Raw genomic sequence first — 23,084 nt, forward strand, 5'->3', positions numbered from 1 at the left:
ATTCAAAAATGATGAATCATCTCTTTCTTGCAAATCTTGATCAACAAAAAATTAGCAAGCATAGCCAACACCAATAATAACAACAATATGCAAGGGCTTCAAAAAATGTGAAGCATAGCCCTCGTTTTGATATTTCAACTCCATTGTCTGGAGAGTGACAAATTTCCATCCATCATTGTTTCGGAATTGGATTAGCTGGCTTAGTAGGATTGGATGCAAGGTGCAGTTAACACATCGGGTCCGTCCAATTCCAAAGTTAAAATCTAGATCGTGCGATCTTCATCTAGCGGCCTAAACTCATCGATTACGTGATTGTATCGATTTTTTACTGCATCATATACCTGATCCCATTGTTTGTGTTTACTCTGTTTGTGTCAGATAATACTAATAACCCTTGTGTGCAATTTTCATGCGTAAATTGCACTAAGATGTTATAGGGAATTCCAATAAAAAATATACCGATAATCATTTAAGTGTGCTGCTCTCAAGATCTCGGGTTTCATTTTTTCGATGTCAATTTCAGTGGGCTAGTTTTACTTCTTAAAAAAAATTACTATTAGTAAATGGGATAACTTTTTTTGGTATAGTCTATTTTCAATATCTAAATTATCTTCAAATCCTTAGATGGAATTTTAAACTCAATATTTGTCATCACAAACAATGTCATTGATCCATAATAATTTCTACAAACAACGCAAATTCTAAGTTGTCAGGAGAGTTATGTAACAATGTCATTGGACAGCAATATATACATGCCTCTTCCAAATGCACTTGAAAAGAAATTAAAAGGAGGCTCCAACGAGTTCCATATGCAAAGCTTTTGTGTTTCTAAATTAAAATTTTGTGTGAGTTCATAGTGTTCTATTTAAATTGCTAACATAGTATCATGAGCCAAGTTGAATCAAGATGACATCAAGTTCATATTGTCTAGAGAAATTTTCATTGAATTTGTTTGATCTTCTTAATTTGACATGTTCTTTTGGCCTCGTAGGAACATTTTGTAATATGGTTGAAAGTTATGGACTATGGAGACATGTGACAGAATCATTAAAACTATTTTTTTAAAATTTAATTTGCTTTGAAACTCATCAAGTGAAAAATCTTCTATTATGCTTAAGCCTTGGGACGATGAGACCGACCTGAAGAAACTGGAATAGGTTGTTTAACGTTGAGATTTCTGGTTTAACCTTGTCTCAATTCGACCTACCGTTAGAATTTGTACCGTAGGTCGAATTGAGACAAAAAATGTGTCTTTGAGAGAAAAACTATTACTCTCAATTCGACCTACCGTTAGAATTTGTACCGTAGGTCGAATTGAGATAAAAATGTGTCTTTGAGAGAAAAACTACTACTCTCTAGTTTAAGGCTATGAAGTGAAAAATAAATAATGTGGATCTGTTCGTGAATCAAATCGTGGATGCTGGAGGGTTCCTTGAGTGAGAGATAGTATCACTTAGCAAATTCAGATTTGTTAGGCCGGATGTCATGACCGGGGTTCGAACTCCTGTACCTCCACTTATGTGTGTGAGTTTATAATGGCTTTGTCATTTCGTCTATCTACCAAAAAAAAATCAGATTTGTTATATTAATGAATTTTGATTGTTTTCACTAAAGATTTATCATATTATTATACATTACTTGGTTAGTTTTAGCTTTTTTTTCCCTAAAAACAAACTTCTTTTCTTTTATAATGTTTCAACTTTTATTAGTGTACTTATCAAAACAAAATATTAAACTCTTTGCTGATTTTGTAATTAAATTCCATACGGCGTGATTTCAGTTCACAGAATAAATAAAATAGTAATTAAATTCCATACGGCGTGATTTCAGTTCACAGAATAAATAAAATAATTTGCACTACTAATTACAACAATTCCGTAGTAGCACTGGAATATGCTCTCAACTGCAAAGTTGAATTGAATTAGATATCCGGGTTCGACTCCCGGCTTTAGATATCCGGGTTCGACTCCCGGCTACGGAAATTAATTTTTAATTAATTAGATATCCGGGTTCGACTCCCGGCTACGGAAATTAATTTTTAATTAGATATCCGGGTTCGACTCCCGGCTTTAGATATCCGGGTTCGACTCCCGGCTACGGAAATTAATTTTTTATTTATTTTGATAATTAGATATCCGGGTTCGACTCCCGGCTTTAGATATCCGGGTTCGACTCCCGGCTACGGAAATTAATTTTTTATTTATTTTGATATAAATGGGCTTTTGTAAAATTGTGATGTCATTCATATATCCGGGTTCGACTCCCGGCTACGGAAATTAATTTTTTATTTATTTTGATATAAATGGGCTTTTGTAAAATTGTGATGTCATTCATTTAATTTTTAGTACTTTTGAGTTTTTGGTAAAAAATAAATAAAGCAATTTCATCTTTTATAATTTAATTTTGGTTTAGATGAACATCTTTTTTTGTTAACTAATCTAGTGCATCAAATTTATTTTTTAAAGTGAATGAGTGGGGTGTTCAGGTTTTGAACTTCATCCCTGCATATTACAATGCATTGTCACTACAAACCAAGTAATACTCACATGAACAAAACAATATAAGTGGGAAGTCCGATGTTCGAACATTGACCCATATTTGGTCCTTGGAAATACATGGATTTTTTCCTTTTAATCTCTATAAAAATATATTTTTTATTTTAGTTCTTGCAAATTTATCTTGTTTTGCCGTCAACATCAACAACAACCAAATCTTATCCCATTAAGTGGGGTCGACTACATGATCAAATTACACTAAAGTATTATATCATAAACCATATTTGGATCCAACTTATTGACCTCTAAATCTTTTACAATAGTTTCTTTTATAGTTATCTTAGGTCTTCCTCTACCTCTTTTGACCCAACTCTCCTCCATCTAATCTACTCTTCTTACGACGTCATCTACATGTCTTCTCTCTACATGTCCAAACCATTTAAGCCTATTTGATGTGTTAATTTAGTGGTAAGAGCTTAGTCTTGTAATTTTAAGGAACGAAATTCAAATCCCTCAAAGATGGTTAAAAAATTATCATTACTGTCAATTTAATCAATAATAATTTCTTAATCGTCAAAAAAAAAAATTCTTAATTTTCCAATACAAAATATCCTATTATACTTTTGGTCCTATAGTTTTATTTTAGTGCCTACAAAATTTGTTCATATAAAATATGTCCTTGTTATATCTTGTAATATTTATTTTAGTCTTTTATCTCTCTAACATCAGAGGAACTAAAATCAAATATTTATATATTATAGAGATCAATTCTAATATAGTTAAATTTTGCATACGGAAAAGAAAAATATACTTTTATGCAGACAAAAAACAAATAATGATATATTTGTTTGGGAAGAGGAGAAGGTTATGGAGTCTTGTTCTTTATTGGTTTTTTTTTTATCGCATGATAATATGGCAGATAAATGTATTTAGAAATATTATCCACATGAAGGACATTCAGTTAAAAAAAGAAGTTTACCATATTTTGAGACAAAATGAGCAGCTGGATTGTACCCCGCTATAGAGTTAGTTTGGAACAAAACAATATCTCTTAAAGTATCTCTTCTTGCATGGAGAACTTTGAATAAGAGGATTCCGATCAAAGACAATTAGCCTCGTCGTGGGGTTGTTCATTCGGGCTCTTTTTTGTTTTCTGATGGGAGGAAAAGAGGAATGTATAAATCATTTGTTATCGGAATATGATTTATTTAGAAGCATTTGGACTTGTGTTTTACATTGGTTGGTGATTTCTTCTATTCTTCTGGGATATGTCTCCACGCACACAATGCAATTTTGTGGTTCTCATTTGTTCATGAGGGATATTAGTCACTGTTTTCAGGTGATATGGTTGGCTTGTCTCTGGGTCATTTGAAAGGAGTGGAACTCTCGTATCTTCTCCAAATGAAAATCAAAAGAATTGTCTTTTTGATCACTTTTTTGATAAGATTAAGTTTCATTTTTTGTGGTTGTTAAAGGCGCACACGCACTAAATGTTGAGAAGTGGACAATTGTGAGTATGAGTTCACCCTAAGAAATTAAATATCTCTGTCCTATTTTACCATTTCAATTGTATTTACATGACAATTTTTTTTATATTGTTAATGCATATTAAATAGGCTCTAAAATAGTATAGTCCACAATACTGTTTATATACTTTTATGAAAAAATACCACGAATAGACATAACACAGAATAAAAGATAACAGTGGTCTCTATGTATATTATAGTTTATTTTGCGCAGAAAGACAGGTCTTCCGCTTCTGGGTTCAATTCCCCGGCTGCGGATTTTTTGAATTTTTATTTTCATTTTTTTAAAAAAAGCACTTTTCTTGTTGAGTTTAATTAGAATACTCTGACGGTGTAAAATCATTTTACACTATCAACCAATTAAAATGATTCAATTAGGCACATTAGCCTATGTGTTAAAATTGGAAAAAATCAAATCAATTTTTTTTAATAAATTCTCTATTTCAACCTTCCTAATTTGACACTTATTGATCCGATCTCCCATCCTTTTGCAAGACACGGATTTTTTTTTCTTCTTCTCTACCTCTTCCTTCTATCTTTTTTTTCTTTCTCTTTTCATGCTAACACTATTTATCATGCTATTAAAACTGAGGTTGCACTAGTAAAGCCAGGAACAAAGGATTTTGCACAAATAAAGCCAAAAAATCAACTACCGCTCTTCACATCCTATAAAGATTCTTTAAAAAAAAACCTATAAAGATGCAATACATATCCAAACTGATTCTATTTGCCTGCCATTGTTTGTTAAAACCACAATTGTTATTTATTTAGAATTTAGGAATGTTTCAACCACCTACACAATCTTTTATATCTAATCCTAGCAGTCATCCTAACCTTAATCCCACTTACTTAACCTAATTTTTTGGCTCCAAATCATTCCAGCCGTTAGATTAATCTCTGTTGCTTAATTAAATTGGCTCCTAAATTTGAAATTTGAATTCCACATTTTCATTATGAGGTAAATCATGATAATTACTGTGCACACTGCTCAATCTTAATAATATACAAACATGAAGCAACAAATAGCAACTTTTTTTACACCAATCCAATGTGGCACATACTCAATCCAATGTGTCACAAGCTTAAGCCATCTACAAGTCTTTATCACATTTTATAAAGTTCATTTTAACATCATTTATAGTAACTAGGAACTTTGGAACATGTAATTCATATTTTTTAACAATTTTTAAATGATCAAAATCTATTTTATGGCACTAAAATTTGAAAGTGATGATTTCCCTCCAACAAACATCATTTTCGGGTGTACTATTAAGAAAAAGACAAAAACCAATTCAAAATATGGCCCATGTGAAAGCAAGCCCAACTCTCCAAACCAAACTTTTTTTCAACTTTTTCTCAGGAATAATAAATGCAGAAAACCAAATGGGAAAGGTTTTCTTCTTTCACGCTGAAAAGTTTTCCTCTCAACAAGTCTATTCAGCAATCAGCACCAAGACAAACACCATAATACCAACTGCAAATTTTGTCTAACTACAAGCCAAAAATCAGAATTCAAATTCAAATTCAAACACATCCAATTTATCATTATCTCTTTCTTCTTCTCTCTCTCTCTACGAATTCAATCCCTCATTCTCTCTTTTTCATCGTCTCTCATCTTCTATTTCATCGTTTTTTCATTCTCAAATCAGAAATCAATATCCCCATTGATTTCAACCGAATCCAATCACAAGCCAAATGCAACTCTGAATTAGAAATCAATCGGAATCGGTACATATTCATATTCGATTTTTCGAAATAGTGAACGATGCAAGCAGAGGTAAGAGTTTTAATTCCATTTTTGTTTTTAGATGTCTGATCCATGTTCATGTTCAAACTATATAACCATTCTCTTACTCTCTCTTTGGTTTTGTTTAGCAGATTGATGCAAACGAAAAAAAAATTAGGCAGTCCAAGTAAATGGATCGTCTAACCTGCAATCGTGAAGGCCTTCCACCACGTAAACCCCTTCTCTCTCACTCTCACGGTTTTCTGTATTTTAGAATTTGTTCAAGCAAGTTTCATTTTGACAAGGTGTTTTGATGTTTTTCATTAGTTGTGGAATGGGTCTTGAATTTGTCTTATTTTTTATGTTTAGATTAACAAAAACTGTTGTATTTGAAATTATTGAATTTATTTTTGTGTTTACAACTTCACATCAACAAGAGTTTTTAAATTTTATTGAATGTCTTAATTTTACATGGTTTTGTATTTGATTTTTTTGCTGTGAAATTGAACACTCACAAAGTGTTTGATAAAATGTCTCAAATAAAAAGTGGATTATATTCTTCATTTCGATATTGATACAGAACAATTTTTGTTTTTTTTTTTTTTGCATTAAAAGGGGGGCAAATCATGAAGATCTCAAGAGTTGTAGTAATTGCAATTTGTGAATGGTTGTGTTTCATGTCTATATTTTTTCTTCCTTTTTTTAATTTTGTATCAGTCTTCATGTTATTTTAGGTTTTTTTTTTTTAATTGGTCTTTTTATTTGTTCTTTGTATCAGAAATTGCTGATGAATTTGTGAATACAGGTATGACATTTAATAATATCAGATCCAGTTCGCCATTTGATGTGTAAAATTTAATCTATAATTGATTGTGTTTTGTTTTTTCCTGAAGATTTTGTTTGTGTTTTATTTGAGTTGAATTTGGTTTCTTCTAATTTCGATAAAAAGTTGAATTTGGTTACATATATGAGTGTGCTTCTTATACATGAGTAGTTTTCTTAATTCAGATTCCAAAAACAGTTCTTTGCATAATAGTGGCATACGACATTTTAGAAAAGATAGGCTCAAGAAGTACATAAAAAAGATACAACTTTTCACACAAGTCACAACATTTCATGTTTCATCTCATCTAAGAAGAAAGTGATTTTGAATGTTGTAGTAAGTATAATGCCCTTACATAATGAATAGAGCCGTGTGCTAACATTTATTTCTGCAATATAACAATACCTATTCAATTGATTCAAAGCATCCAATGCTTTATAGTTTTGCTTTTTACTAATGCATTGATTTGGTGAATCAGTCTTCACTTCATTGATTTGCTGGCATAGGTTTTGAATTTGTAATATGAATTCGCTCACTTGAGTTGGAGCATTGAAAATTAAGAAAATCTTTACCCTGAAATCATTCACAACTTTGTTGTTTACTTCACATATAGTTTTCACGAGGCGATATGCTTACTATTCATGTCCTTAAAATCATCTGGAAGAGCTAAATGTAGAGGACATAGTTGTTATATCTTGACATTATTTTTTCAAGGGTTTTCTCTTGATGGTTGGTTCCACAAATATAAACATTGATTTTTGCATATCTTTCTTCAGTTAGTTAACTTGGTATGTTGTTTATCTTTTGAAACATTCATTTATATATAGACATTAACCTGATGAGGAAGTCAAAATCTCAAGTTAATGGAAAAGTTATCTTGAGTTTCTAATTGACTTTATATAGCTTACATCTAATGAGGCTGCTCCTCTAAAAACAATTCTGATGCAAAAAATAGTCTGAACTTTTTAACCTATCAGTGACTTTCTCTTGAAATGAAATAGCTACGACTCTAACTCATTTTTATCTATTTCCCTCCTTCTTATATTGGTATGATTTCAGATTTTTTGTTGATTTTAATGTGATTTGAGTAGTATATAACTGGTGTGTGGGGTTGGACTAACAGCAATAAACCATAGATGTGTCTATGTATAATCTATCGTTGACTAAATCTATGTACTCCCTCCGTCCCTATATCTAAGCACCCTTTTATTAGATGCAAAAGGTGCTTACATATAGGGACAGAGGGAGTGTAATCTAAGGGATTTTTTATTAGAAATCTGTTTATTGTTCATGGACTTCAAAGTTAGGGGATGAAGATGTAATCTAAAATTTAAACAAAATTAAGATGCAGTCACTTTTTGAAAACTGAAGTTTCTTTTTGAAAACTTAGATTATAGTTCTTAATTATGATCTACGACTCACATGGTATAGTATTAATAATGCTAAACATTTCAGACTGCTCACACAAGATTCTTCTTTCTAATGCCATGAGCTTAAGCTTTTGTAAAATTCTATTGTGACATTTTTATAATGTGTTATATTATTCACTCTTAATACCAATCTCATATGACTTTTGATATTTAAAGACTTATGCATCAAATTTTTAACCTGTTTACCATTAATATTTCAAAGCTTTTGGGTCTAATAGCATTATTAGGTTATAGTCTTACAACTATCTTCAAGGTTTTCATCAGACAAAGAGAGGTTATTATATGTATGCAACAGGGAGATTGACCCTATGAGCATAATGTAGAATACATGCAAGTAAGTTTGGCCTCGAACTTTGTTTCTTTTTTAATTTGGTTCAAGTTGTGTTATTTTGAAGGATTGTGAGAACTTCATTATTTAAGTTAGCCTTTCCTCAAATCTACAAGTCGGCTTCTAATATGAGACATTGTTAGAGTATGACATGCATATTAGATTCTTAACAAACAGCTTAGCTTTCATTGTATATGACTTTCATCACATTAGGATTTGTAACTTTGTTTCTTTTTCAATTTTATTCAAGTTGTGTTATTTTGAAGGGTTGGGAAAACTTCATTATCTAAGTTAAACTTTCCTCAAAACTGCAAGTCTGCAATACCTTCATTTGGGGACATAATTCTAACATGGGACATTATTAGAATATGACATGCAAAATAGATTCTTGACAAACAACTCAACTTTCATTGTATTGGACTTTGTTTACATTAGGATTTGTAATTGTGTTCCGACATGGTAGATGGAAAGGGAAGTAAAAGGGTACTTTGGATTTACTTCAAACATTTTGTCGAAATACTTTTCACATGTATTTTGATACAGTGTTGTAAGATCTAATAAGTATTGTGAATGGTTTGCCTTGCAGCTTATATCTTTTTCATATTTATTTATGATGTCTTTATGCTTTTATACTCTTTTATTAGGGATGAGACTCATTTGAATTATATTTTTCAATCACTTGATCTGTGTAAGTTTGCTTGGCATACCAAAAAGTTTGATATGGAACAATATTCTAATATGGGACATTATTTTATTTTGAGATGCAGATTAGATTCTTGACAAACACCTTAGCTTTCATTGTATAAGGACTTTCTTCACATTAGGATTTGTAAATATGTTTCGATGGTTCAGGAAAATAACACAAGTTCAAAGGTAAAGACATGGTAGTTGGAAAGAGAAGTATGAGGGTGCTCTGGATATGCATGGGTATAATTACTACTTCGAGGTATAATTTGGTGATTTAACTAAAAAGCACAATCTTTTAACAGTGACAAATTTTAGGATTGTTCTATTGAATGTGTAATTGGTGAATTTTTACATTAGTCTTTTGTTAAATATGTACTTTTATTTGGCTGAATTCCCACGTAGCTGTTTTTTTTTAAATTTTGTCTATTGATCTTATATTTGGCTGTGTACTATTTGGGTTATATGATCTTTACTTTATTAGTTTTCATGAGTTGATTACAATCATGAATAGTATCCACATTGATCCAAAACTTCACAAAAATTTTAGTTTATGGTTAAGTTTAATACCAATAACATCAGCCAAATATTCATTGGACTGTAAATGATCTTTGAGCATGTCATATGCTTATGAATTTCATGTTTAGTCGAAATTATTTTATAGTTTATATTGAATTTAACAATTTCATATATTTGACACAATACAATAATGTAAACAGTTCCTTCAAAAAAAAATGCAAACACAATTTTGATAACAATTTTATTTTTTTTTCAATCACATTAATAATTTATATAAAAAACAAATGTAAACACATATTTCGATAACCAAGTTTTTTTTTCAATCACATATTAATAATTTATATTCTATTCTTCTTAAACAAATAATATTCTTTCTAAGCATGTATTTATCATATTAGTATAAAATAATGCAAGCAAACCTTGATCACCCCGTGCGTTGTAGTATGATTGGGATGAAACCAACCAATAAGGCAATTTTGGTTTAATGGTTTTTATTATTGATGTTGGTTTTCATTAAATTAAATATTATTGAAAAATTAAAATTTGATTTTTTTACTTTTTCTTTTTTATATTGTTCATTCTCAATACAGTTTCTCCTTTTGAAAATTTGTATCACTTCTCTTTTTTATGCACAATTTACTTAACATTTTTAGTAATGATAGAGAAACAAATGTTCTTATGGGTGTACAAATAAGACCGATGTCAATTTGGGTAAGCATTTACTCACTTTATTTTATGGGTCTTGCTAACACATGTCTTAAGAGCATAAGATAAGAAACTAAATGTAGAAATTTAACTTTAGAAATTGTGCATTCATAAACTCAAAATCTTAAAAACTTATATTTTTAATACAATATTTATTATTTAATTATATTTTAAGATCTTTGTAAACATACAAATTACTATTTTACTCACTTTTTGTTTATCCATTCGTTAGAATAATTTCAAAAATATGCCCCCAAAAAACACGAGAGGCTTAGATAATCTTCCCACATAGTGTAACTCGAATCATTACTAATGATAGAGAGACAACTATTATTATGGCAAATGAGACTAACCTCAATTTGGGTAAACATAATTACTTCCTTTTTTTTTAATTTATCTTTGTAAACATTACTATTTGTTTACCCATTCATTAAGACACTTTTAAACATATGCCTCCACAAAACACGGGAGGCTTACAGAACCTTCCTCCTCATAATGAATTTTGAATCAAAATGATATATATATATATATATATATATATATCATTTTGATTCAAAATATATATATTTAAGGTTCAACTAAATTGAATTATCCAAGCTGTATTGATAAAATCAAAAACTTTGTTTTATTTTGTATATAATTTTGGAGCTATCAAGCGATGATGCATCTATTTTTAAGAAGGATTTTTTTTTCTATTAATTGCTCTTCCAAATGTCGGCTACTTTTTTGTGTCACTTATAACTTATGTAGTCATTTAATCATTATTGGTCAGGGTTATGTAATTGCTTTAAATTAAATTGAACTATATGTGGTTGAATGACATCTTTAGTTTCATGATGACAGTAGCATTTGATTTGTCTAAGAATTGCATTATGTATTTTTAATTTGGTGATATGTTCAAAGTAAACTTTTGTTAACGTCACAATAAAGCTATTCGCCCGTGCGTTGCACGGGTGGAAATCCTAGTACTTAAAAAACATGTGCCTCTTTCTTTTCCCTTCTAACGTGTTTTTTCCAAGGCTTTCTCTCTTCCTGAAGCTCCACCACCGCCTCTTTTCTTTTTGTTCTTTTCTCATACGCTTCTTCTCCTCCATCACCCATTCCTTCTTCTTATCTTGCAAGAGTTTAATGAATGAAATTAAGATCTCTTCTCTATGCTCACTCACTACATTGAACCAATTTTTTCATTTTCATTTCCTAACCGTCTTCTTCCTTGGATAATTTCGGCAACGCCGCACTGTTCTATGGCTATCCCTGCAACCTCTGAAAAGGTTGTTGATGTTGTAGTTTGGAGAAGAGTGTGAGACACATAGAACCAATACGGAGAGGAGAAAGGGTGAGGACGGCGGTGGTGGACGACGGTGACGGTGGCGGTGGTGTGATTTGAGGTGAGGATGGTATTTTCAATTATAGTCTTTCCTCATATCTCATTAATCCCACCGTTCTTATTTCATTTTTCAATTCATTCTGTATAATGTCCATTCTATTCATTTTCATTTTCATTTCAAAATTTATTTTCAATTCATTTTCAGAATTCTTATCTTCTGAAAGGAACAACTATAGAATCCTTAATGAGAGGCTTATTTAAGGAAGGAAGTTAATGCGGTTCTAGCTCATGGTTACGTAGCTCGCGGTGACGGTTTTATGAGGTGTTGATTGCCTACTGTCTAGCTAATCCATTGAAAAAACCATCACTGAAGGTTTTTGCGTCTCTAAAGCTTTCCGTTCAAACGCGATTTAGATTTGGCGACTGGAGATTACAAATTCTTCGTTCATCTTCAAATCCTGATCTAGAGTGAGTTGTTTTTTTTTTCTTCCATGCATTTTTTTTATCATTCATCACCTTTTGTATAAAGTTTCCAGTTTTAATCAATTGTCCCTTTACATGTTTGATTGAATGTCTCATTATATTTCACTTTTACCACTCATGTTCTTTTTGGGTTACAAATGTATATTTTAGATTCAGACTTTGAAATTGTCTTCACCGCTGTTACATTCTTGAATGAATTCTTTTCTTTTATTTTCTCAGTAAATTCAACTTTCAGTACTGTTATGTGGGAGAATTAGAAGGAATAAAATATGAACCTTGATTATTTTCTCATCCAGTTAACTTTTTTTAGATATACCATGTTATGGATTTTTAACGTTAATTTAAGCCAGAGTTTATTTGATGCATATCAATCCAACTGTTACAATATCATTTTCTGGTGGTGCAACCATGTGAAGCCACTTTGTAGCAAAGTCGAGAAGCTTCCTTTTTTGAATAAAAAATCACTTTGCAACACATGAGAAAGTTGTGATCCACAATGAAATGTTGAAGGGTAAACCACGATGCTACTCTCTAATTTTTTTTGTGAACTCATCATTTGTTTCTTTGTTGCTTTTATTGCTTCTTTCTTTGTAATGTAGAATTGTTCACAACAGTATTGAACATAGTTAACTATGTTACTCAATTTCAAATATTTATGAATTGCAAAGATTTGGTTTTTTTTTTTTTAGATTTAATTTACCAATTGCAGAATTCATCCAATAACATATATATTTTAAGCAGAAACTGTTTTGTAGAGACAAATTCTGGAGTATTTGTGTTAGAGTTTATTCTTATTTTGTTCCATCGCTAGGAGCAACAAAGGAAAAAGAATTGGCATAGTGATATATGACATAATATTATGTTTTATTTACCATAAAATTACTTTATGCACTATGTATGAGATTTTTGGTTGAAATAAGAGTAAGAGTATTTGTTTAATTTGATTTTTGGTTATTGGTAATCTGATGAGATTTCTGATTGTAGTGCTATCTAATCAATTTATATTTTTTAAATTTCAAATTAGCATTGTTGTGTTTCTGTCGTGTGTGTGGTGGTTGTATTTCAAATAACTATCTAGAACATTTTTACATGATTTCATGCATGAATATAAGGGCTCGGAGAATTTTCAATTATGTAGTTTGGGCATGATTATCATGCTGCCTAAGTGAATTGGTTGATGCATATTTTTCATTCATTATTGAATTTATTTTGGGCATTGATCTATTAAATGCCAATCTGTTTCAGATTGTTATTTGGTTTGATTTGTAACTAAAATTTGGGTATGACCTCTTGGTTTTTTCAAGCATGATTGGACTATAGTTATTCTTCCTTTAAGAACCCATCCTCATCTACGATTTGTGTATGTATGGTGTTTAAAAGATTTGCTCTGTTTTGCTAGGCTTTTTGTTCTTAAGTTATTTATGCGTAAATGCTTTTTATGACATAAATTTATTTTATTTTTGGTTTTTTGCTGTGAGGTATTTTTGTCTTTCTTTTGACTTTGTTTACTATTTTCAACTCAAGGGTGCAGGAGTTAAAGATCATATTGCCATTGGGGATTCTTAAGCACTCATGGTATCCGTGGACATCAAAGCATCTCCCTAAAAGGGTGGTTCTCTTGACTTTTTATGATTAAAGGCAAAATGAAGAGTACAGAATGAGGAAAGAATTACCGACAGAAAGACATGTTGTATTTGAGCATACCTTCTTTTTAAGTCTCATAACACTACTCAGTTTAAGAATATCTTACTAAGCTATGTTATCCGTTTTATACATGATACTTTCACAGGTTCAGCGATACAGCAGCATGGAGATCAGAAACATTTGATGCACACTAAACACACTTACAATTAAAGCAACGATGGTATCTGAGTTTGTGTAAAATGAAGTGTTAATTTGTTTGTTATAATGTCAAATCATTTTTATAACGTGTTACAATTAAACCTCTCTATAACAAACTTGATTGTAGAATTGACTGCTCATACTTTTAACCTTTGGCTGAACATTTAAATTTTAACTAATTTTTTTTAGCTATGAAATGGTTTCTGAAGCTGCCATTCTCATGATGTTAATTGAAATTATTTGTATACTCTTTTTAATTTCCTACCATTTGAGTTATTAAGTCTTTAATTCGGGACTATTATTAAAAAAAAATGTAAATAATGTGTATACATGTGATGAATAAAAGTTAGAGGCAGTCGCTTAAACAAGTCGGCATATACCTTCCCTCAACAAGTGTTTTCACATGGTCAGCTTTATGTTGCAGTAGCGAGGGTTACATCAAGAAGCGGTTTGAAGATTTTGCTCACTTGATGAATATCGCAACTTAGTTAACACAACTTCAAAAGTGGTGTATCAGAGGTTTTTAGAAACGTGTAGACCGTTTGTTATAATGTCAAATCATTTTTATTTTGCTTTGAACCAAAGTTGTATAAGAATCGTAACGCGTTGAATGATATTAGTTGAAATTAAGTTTTCCAATTTTATATGACCCGTGCGGCAGCACGGGTGAAAAGTCTAGTTAAAGCACATTATTTGACAACCAATTGATCTCATAGTGTTCATAAATTGGAGCCATATCAAAAATAATGCAAAAATGAATTAAATTTTCATATAAAAAATGGCAACCATTGCATAAATCTACTGACAAATAATTCTCAAGTGTGTGGGAGATGAGAGAGATGAAGACTAGATTTGCAAAGATGAAAGTACGAAGTATCATAATGCAGCAAAAAAAACAGATACATATAATAGGAAACATGGGAGGAATTTATTAGAGAAGATTTTATTTGATTTTTTCAATTTTTAACACAAACACTGATGTGTAAGATTGACTAATTTTAATTGGTGGATAGTGTAAAATAGTTTTACACTGTCAGAGTATTCTAATTAAACTCTTTCTTGTTCCGGAAAAAATAATGTCATACATCTACTATTTTTACTTGAATAAATAGTTGATTTATTTTTACTTGAATAAATAGTTGATTTGGTTCGCAAACTATCAACATTTAACAAATTTAGTCTCTAAACTATTAAAATTAATTTTTTAAGAAAAAAACTATTAAAATCAATTAAAAGATTCATAAGTTATTCTCCTATCTAACTATTTAGTCCCTCATTTATGATAGTTTAAAGACTAAATTGATGTATTTTTCATATCTTAGAGATATTTTAGTTGATTTTAATAGTCTAGGGATGTAACCAAAAAAATTGACCAAAAAAATTAGTTTAGGGATTAACTTGATAAAATAATGATAGTTTAAGGATCAAATTGACCGTTTATTTATTTTTATTTATGTTATTTTATGTGAACTTTGTATCCTCTGCGCGCAAATTTAGAGACTAATCTTTCAACAAAACTCTCATAAATAGATTTAACATTGTTGCACTCTCATGATTATATTCAAACTATAGATATCTGATTAAGGTAAAAGAGATTTTTTACCATCTCATAAAAGCGTTTTTGAGTTATTTTTATTTATATTAAAAACATATAAAATAACTTTATAAAAAAAACATATAAAATAATTTTTTCAACACTTTAATTATAATGCAACATACTACATAAAATTTTAAAATAGCATATTGAAAAACAATGATTAAATTAAAATGCTAAAGTTTCAAGTCAAACAAATGTCCAAATCGGTATTCATGTCTTACTTGTATAAAAGGGTGGCATAAAGTTGGTAGGCCTAAGAATACATTAAAGGACAAAATCAATTATACTAGGACTTATATATCATCACCCTGTCGTGGTTTTTAAAGGCTATTTCATATTGTTTCCAGTATAGGCAGGACTATCTATCTACTTCAATGATCAATGGTCCTGCCTAATTTTGGTGGATCCATTCAAATTTTACAATACTGACGACATCCATTATCTGTCCCTCATGCATGACCAGAAATTTTTCTAAATATAAGTTTGAATATTATAATGACCCATCATATTTAAGTTTAAGATAGTAAGTTCATTTTCTATTAATAAAACTTATTAGTTTCATCGTTAATGAAGTTGTGTCTAACAAAAATGATTAAGCTCTCACAACGTAACAAGTCAAAGTTTGAATCGTGACCGACTATAAGAGATATCCACATAGTAATAGATACGTCTCGAATATGATTGCATTTTGCCGGAAGAAATATATATAAGAAACAAAAAGATAAATAAATAAAAAGATTATAAATATTTAAAAATTTACATATGGGCCATTTTTCTTAATTTTTGTGTAAAATTAGTTTTTCTTTCCCTGTTAAGTCACTACTTTGTGTTTGAAAATGTTAGGCTGACATCATTTTCCATCCATTTATGGTATATGTTTTCAATTTTTCATGCATGGCCATTCAATCACCTACAAAGAATGTGACACCACTCAACATCAATATTATGCTCAAGGTGATTTGTAATTTGGTGAGTATTATGCACAATATTATATATTTTGGTGGATATATCCCTGTAATTAACTGTTTTTATTTAAATATAATTCACTTATTTGACAAGAAAATAAATTATTTATTATTTGACACAAAAGTTAGTACCCTCATGTGACCTTTTTTTTCCTTTTTAAATCGAACCTGATGTAAAGAGGAATCGGTGCATAAAGATAAATCAATTTCTAAGAAATATCTATCAATCAGTAAGGGCCCAAAGCATGGCTCTACCTCTTAATTATCACTACCTTTAACGTGAGCTAGGGTTCCCACTATGCTGCAGCACTACGAAAATCACCAAGACTATTTCTACGTAATGATGATAACTTTTTTTACTCAATAATGAATGTTTTAATGCCATTACGATTAACTATATTTAGCGTAGCATTTGACATTCTAAATATGGTGGAGTTTAACATGGGAAAGGTTAATCCTTTCCCACCATGGGTCAATTGAGTTTTTACCATTTGATCAAAAGAAGACCATAATATTATCATGTTCCCTCAACACTATATTTTTTCACAGTTTCTTCTTTCCCAACCATCATCCCTCCTTCACGTTTTTACCATATACATCCTCACACCATCATTCCACTACCACCAACTCCACTCCTCTCACAGTAACATAACCCAGAAAATCAATTGAAGATAGATAAAAAATCAAGGTAACTCAGAATATAAATTCAAATAAATATTGAAGATTCAAAAAAATTAATTGTGATTTATTAATATGTTTATTCATTGAAATCTTGGCATGATATTGACATAAAATTTCATGCCGTTAACTAACAACACCATTTAATTTAGTTTTAAGAAATTTGCAAAATCAATTTTCGATCAACTTGCTTTTTTTTTTTGTTGAGGAAACAACATTTCAGCTTGTCAGATCTAGAACAACACTTGTATAATAGATTCGGATCTTTGAGTGAAATGTAGTTGTTATAAGCTTTATGACTTGATATTTGAGTTCGATGATGATTATGTTTACCTTCATTTTTTGGTTTTCAATTAGAAGCCATTGGTAAGTGAGTGACTAAGTGTTATTGTGATAATGAGGTTGGTGGTGGATTGAGTTGCTGCAATGGTGGGTGAGAGAGAGGAGAGAGAATGGTTGGGGAAGATGATGTGAAAAAAATATAATGCTGAGAGAGCACAATAATATTATGGTCTTCTTTTGATCAAATGGTAAAAACCCATTTGACCCATGGTGGGAAAAGATTAAACTTTCCCATGTTAAACTCCACCTCTAAATATTGTTAGATAGATAAAATTGTTGGAAGATTGGTGATAACTTTTTGATAAATATTTGGCACACTATTTGGTCCTGACCTACCCGACAGTAACACAAATGAATTATTATGAAGACTAAAGACGGATTTTATGATGAAGTCTTTTGATATCTTATAGTAATATTTTAGTAAAATTTGTTTTTATTTTTGGGGGTTAATACCCCTTTTAGTCCCTGTAATATGAGCGAATTCCAGTTTTAGTCCCTGTAAAAAAAAAAGTTTAGATTCTGTCCCTAACATTTGAGATTCTTCCACTTTTAGTCCCTCACCTGAACCAGTTAGCAGAATCTGCTGACGTGTCATGCTGACTAGGGGTGGCAAAACGGGCTTAACCCGCCGGGCCGGCCCGTTTGACTCGTTATTTTTGGTGGGCTGAGTCGATGTTTTGAACTCGCTTTTTATAGTTGGTTCGGCTCGACTCGGCTCGTTGAAAAACGGGGCGGGCACGGGGTGGGGCGGGGCGGCCCGCTTAACTCGTTGAAAACAATTATGTTATGACGACAACAGGAGGAGGAGGAGGAGGAGGTGCACCATATATTCATAAGTATAACTTAGATGATGATTAACTTGGAGTTGATTGACTTAATAAAAGAATTATGTTGCTGCTGCGATTATTTTGAGACTTGTTTTATGTTTTTGGATTTATCTTGGTTGTTTAGTTTATTTTGAGACTTATTTTATGCTTTTGATTTATTTTGGTTGTTGGATTTATTTTGGAACTTATTTTATGTTTTTCGATTTACCTTGGTTGTTGAGTTTATTTATTGAGACTTATTTTATCCTTTTGGATTTAATTTGGTGGTTGGATTTATTTTATGATTTGTTTTATGTTGCGCATTTGCCTTATTTTTCTATTAATTATAATGTTGAATTCGATAATTTGTTAATTATGTTGTTTTTCACAAATTTATTTGTTACCTATTCTTTTATATTTTTTTTTATTATAAAAGTTTTAACATAGTTTTTTTTGTAACAATTAAGTTGTAAAAAAAAAAAAAAAATTATTTGGCGGGCCGGCCCGCCAACTCGCAAGTCCGCCCCTAAACGGGGCGGGGTGAGATTTTGGACTCGGTCACTAATTTTGACTCGGCTCGTCTCGTCTCGTTTTTAGCGGGCTTAGACGGGGCGGGCCTAAACGGGGCGGGCCAGCCCGCTTTGCCATCCCTAATGCTGACTGTGTAATTATTTTTATTTTTTATTTTTTTTATTGTGCACACGTGGCATTTGTGATTTTTTTAATAAAAAATTCTTAAAAAAATAAAAAAACGAAAAAAAATCTAGAAAAATTTATAAAAATTAAAAATAAAAAAAAATCTGAAAAAATTTAAAAAATCTTAAAAAATTATGAAAAAAATCTTAAAAAATAATGAAAAAATTTAAAACGCTTAAAAAATTTAAAAAATCTAAAAAAATAAAAAAAATCTAGAAAAATTTATAAAAATTAAAAATAATGAAAAAAATTTAAAAATCTTAAAAAATAATGAAAAAATATAAAAAATCTTAAAAAATTTAAAACGAAAAAAATCTAAAAAAATATAAAAAATCTAAAAAACTAAATTATTTCTTTTTTTAAAAGAAATAAGATGCCACATAGATTATGTTGTTGGTTTTATTTAAAAATTAAATAATAAACAAATTAAAATTACAATTAAAAAACTACAAAAATCAAATACCCCTTTTTCCATCTTCTTCCATCGTTCTTCTTCTTCCCAAGCAACAAGAACAAGCTTCAACAAGTAAAAGAATATGTACCAAGCTTCATGTTCATAAAAAAACGATTCACAAATCCACATAATTTCAAGAACAAAAACAAAAACAATAACAGCAACAACGCAAATCTGAACAGGAGAGAGGGATTCGGATCCAACCCAGAAAGCTTAAGCACAAATTCAACCTAATCTTGTATAGATTTTAAATCGAACAGCAAAATACTTTAGATCCCTAAATTGACTTTGAGGAAATGGTTCGGATTCGGATTTGGATATGGTTTGAAGATTGATGAGGAAATGGAAATAGGAAAATTGTGAGTGTTTTTGTGAGTTTTTTTCCTCATGCACTTAGATGAATTTGATGAGGTAGGGGATGAAGAGAGAAGAAGAGTTTGTGTTATTACAAGGAAAGCTGGTAATGCCAAACACCACTATCAAGCGTGGGCGCAAAAACCAAGCCAGGCACCAAAAACCAAATTGAAAGCTACTGCACTAGCTAACAGAAAAGCCAAAAACCACCACTGTCATATGCCTAAAATCTTTGTGAATTTCAAAGATATCCTTTATTTGTTGTTAGATCTGGGTTCAATTCTTACCTCCTTGATTTTTTTGTGTTGGTAAAATTCATTTTATGGGTTTGAGCTTGTCTTGTTCGACTTCAATTTCTTCATGTTATTATTGCAGTACATGATAAATTCTTGTTGTTGTTCTTCATATTTGAGCACAATTAATTTTTGGGTTTTTAAATTGTAATTTTAATTTGTTTATTATTTAATTTTTAAATAAAACCAACAACATAATCTATGTGGCATCTTATTTCTTTTAAAAAAAGAAATAATTTAGTTTTTTAGATTTTTAAAATTTTTTAAGATTTTTTTCGTTTTAAGATTTTTTTTATTTTTTCATTATTTTTTAAGATTTTTAAAAAAAATTCAGATTTTTTTTCATTATTTTTAATTTTTATAAATTTTTCTAGATTTTTTTTATTTTTTAAATTTTTTTTAGACTTTTTAAATTTTTTTAAGCGTTTTAAGATTTTTTTCATTATTTTTTAAGATTTTTTTAAAATATTTTCACATTTTTTTTATTTTTAATTTTTATAAATTTTTCTAGATTTTTTTTTATTTTTTAAGATTTTTTTTATTTTTTTAAGAATTTTTTATTAAAAAAATCACAAATGCCACGTGTGCACAATAAAAAAATAAAAATAATTACACATTCAGCATGACACGTCAGCAGATTCTGCTGACTGGTTCAGGTGAGGGACTAAAAATGGAAGAATCTCAAATGTTAGAGACAGAATCTAAACTTTTTTTTTTTACAGGGACTAAAACTGGAATTCGCTGATATTACAGGGACTAAAAAGGGTATTAACCCTATTTTTGGAGACTAAAGTTGTAACGCCCGTCTTAATTATTCGATTATTTAAAAATATATTTATATATATGATTTACGTGATTTTCATGACTGATATGTGTGAATTTTATGATTTATGAAGTTGAATGGGTTATATGATTTATAACTGAATTATGAGGGATATTTTGTTGTGGTGAAGTCGTTATGTTGTTATGACTTATTTTATTATTAAATAAAATAAGATTTGATAAATAAAATAAAAATATTAAAAATTGGGCTGTGTTGTGAGATGAGCAATTAGTAGTGATAAGAGTAATTAGGAGAGATAAATAGACAACAAAAGTTAGAAAACATAATACGTACGTTTTTGGAGAAAAAGGGAGAAAAAGTCAGAAAAGAGGAGAACCAGAGGGAGAGCTGCGATTTCATCATAACCAGGTAAGGGTGAGACTAATTTTCAATATTATTAAGGGTATAATTCTATAGGATGAATTTAGCATGATTAGGTTAAGTTTTGGTGAGAATTGAGAATTAGGTTTAGGATCAATTTTGATGAATAAATCAAGAACAGATGTTAGATTGATGCAAAATTAGTATACAGACCTTAGATATGACTTAAGATGATAATTAGATGCTATTTGGATGAAGGAATCATGAATATAGGTGAAAAGTTGTGATTTTTAGGTTTCTGGCCGTACTGACATTCATCGCTCGCACCTGCGAGCAAGAACACTCGCATCTGCGAGCTAGAACCCAGAACTCGCAACTGCGAGCAATGCAACTCGCAACTGCGAGTGACCTGTGAGCTCGCAACTGCGAGCAGAATAACTCGCCACTGCGAGTAAATACGTAGGAACCCAGAATGCACACTTTGCTCGCCAGTGCGAGTGAAGTTACTCGCCACTGCGAGTTAAGCTGTTAGTTGCCCAAAATTGTCCCGATGCGATCCTTTCGCACGTGTAGTCTTGAGATGACCTTAGAAGTAAGTTAGAGAGCTGTTTAGGATGCTTTCATAAGCTCCAGAAGTCTGTTATGGTGACTGAAAATTAGAAGTGTTGCTGCATGAATGCTATAATGATGTTTTATGATATTTATATTGATGTAATTAATTCCTTATGTGAATGTTAACACATTCAAGCGTTGTTAATTGTTGTATGTTGCTGCTGTTTTCTGTTGTCGACTGTTAGTGTCTTGAGGTTGCATGAGTCGGTCTATGTTGTTGGAATTTAAGAAGTTGTCCATGATTATGAGTCGTATGAGTTGTACACGTCGTTGTCTAAGTTGTTGGAAGTTTAGTCCATTGCATACTCATATAAGTTGGTTGAGGGCTTGATGCCCTGGAATGCTTAGTCATTCACATGATTGGTGAGGGCTTGATGCCCTGGAGCTTTTGCTCACTATGTTGGGGGCTTGATGCCTTGAAGAGCCTAATTACGCTCATATAAGTTGGTTGGGAGCTTGATGCTCTGTATTGGTACCAAATGCATTTGCATATCAAGAGGTTCATGATGTTTAAGTTGTCAAGATGTTGTCGAGTTGATAGAGTTGCATGGTCAAGGATGAGTTGTGTCGTCAAGTTGAGTGTTAAGTTGATTATGATTTGTGATGAGAATTAGTAATGGTATTGATGATTGTATTTGTTATGTAATGAAAAATTATGCTAATTGTTAATTGTTGATATGTTATTAATGTTTAAGTTGTTAAATGCATTTTATTGGATTATATGCTTAATGTATTGATTATGAAATCTCACCCCTTCTGCGTATATGTTGCCTCGACCGTGGGTAATGTGCAGGTAATAAAGATTAGAGGCGTTCATGAGTGGACTCTCAGTTGGTGTCTAGGTGCTCTGATACGTAACGGGATGGGGGCTTGCTTTTACTTCTATTCCTTACGTGTCTCTTTTATGAACTAATTTATGAGATTTTTCAATAAGGCCTGCGTGCCAAGACTTTTAAATGTTGAACTATTTTCCGCTGCAATAGTTTAAGATTTTTCATGATGTTGAATTTGAAGGATTATTATTATTATCCATTTTATGATTTAATTAAAGTATGTGACATTCCGTTGTGATCAAAATACTCTGATTTTAAATGAAATTTTCATGTTGGGAAAACGAGGTGTTACAAAAGTCATTGCTGTTTTCATTTTTGGAGACTAAAGTCATTGTTTTGGTAACCTTGCTCTTAGACCGACTCTCTCTTTGGTTTAGATTTTAGGACATTTCACGGATAGAATAATCTTTAGTATCATGATC

At 30.7% G+C, this 23,084-nt stretch overlaps 2 long non-coding RNA genes across 5 annotated transcripts; both read left to right on the forward strand.

Moving 5' to 3' along the window:
• The first annotated feature begins 5,426 nt into the window (after positions 1-5,426).
• Positions 5,427-9,450, forward strand: LOC146924632 (uncharacterized). 3 transcript variants are annotated; one of them, XR_015010222.1, is made up of 6 exons: positions 5,427-5,798; positions 5,900-5,978; positions 6,363-6,414; positions 6,526-6,552; positions 8,219-8,334; positions 9,181-9,450. It is a non-coding gene; the product is annotated as an uncharacterized LOC146924632 (long non-coding RNA). The 3 variants fall into 3 exon arrangements; XR_015010220.1 differs by lacking the exon at positions 8,219-8,334 and having other exon boundaries at positions 9,096-9,450; XR_015010221.1 differs by lacking the exon at positions 6,363-6,414.
• Positions 9,451-11,238: 1,788 nt separating this feature from the next.
• Positions 11,239-14,037, forward strand: LOC146924633 (uncharacterized). Of its 2 annotated transcripts, XR_015010224.1 has the most exons (4): positions 11,239-11,624; positions 11,769-12,031; positions 13,571-13,733; positions 13,836-14,037. It is a non-coding gene; the product is annotated as an uncharacterized LOC146924633 (long non-coding RNA). The 2 variants fall into 2 exon arrangements; XR_015010223.1 differs by having other exon boundaries at positions 13,571-14,037.
• Positions 14,038-23,084: the final 9,047 nt, after the last annotated feature.

This window comes from Medicago sativa, chromosome 5 (assembly GCF_051527215.1).
Source record: "Medicago sativa cultivar Bolivia chromosome 5, Bolivia_mono, whole genome shotgun sequence".
Lineage (NCBI taxonomy): Eukaryota > Viridiplantae > Streptophyta > Magnoliopsida > Fabales > Fabaceae > Medicago > Medicago sativa.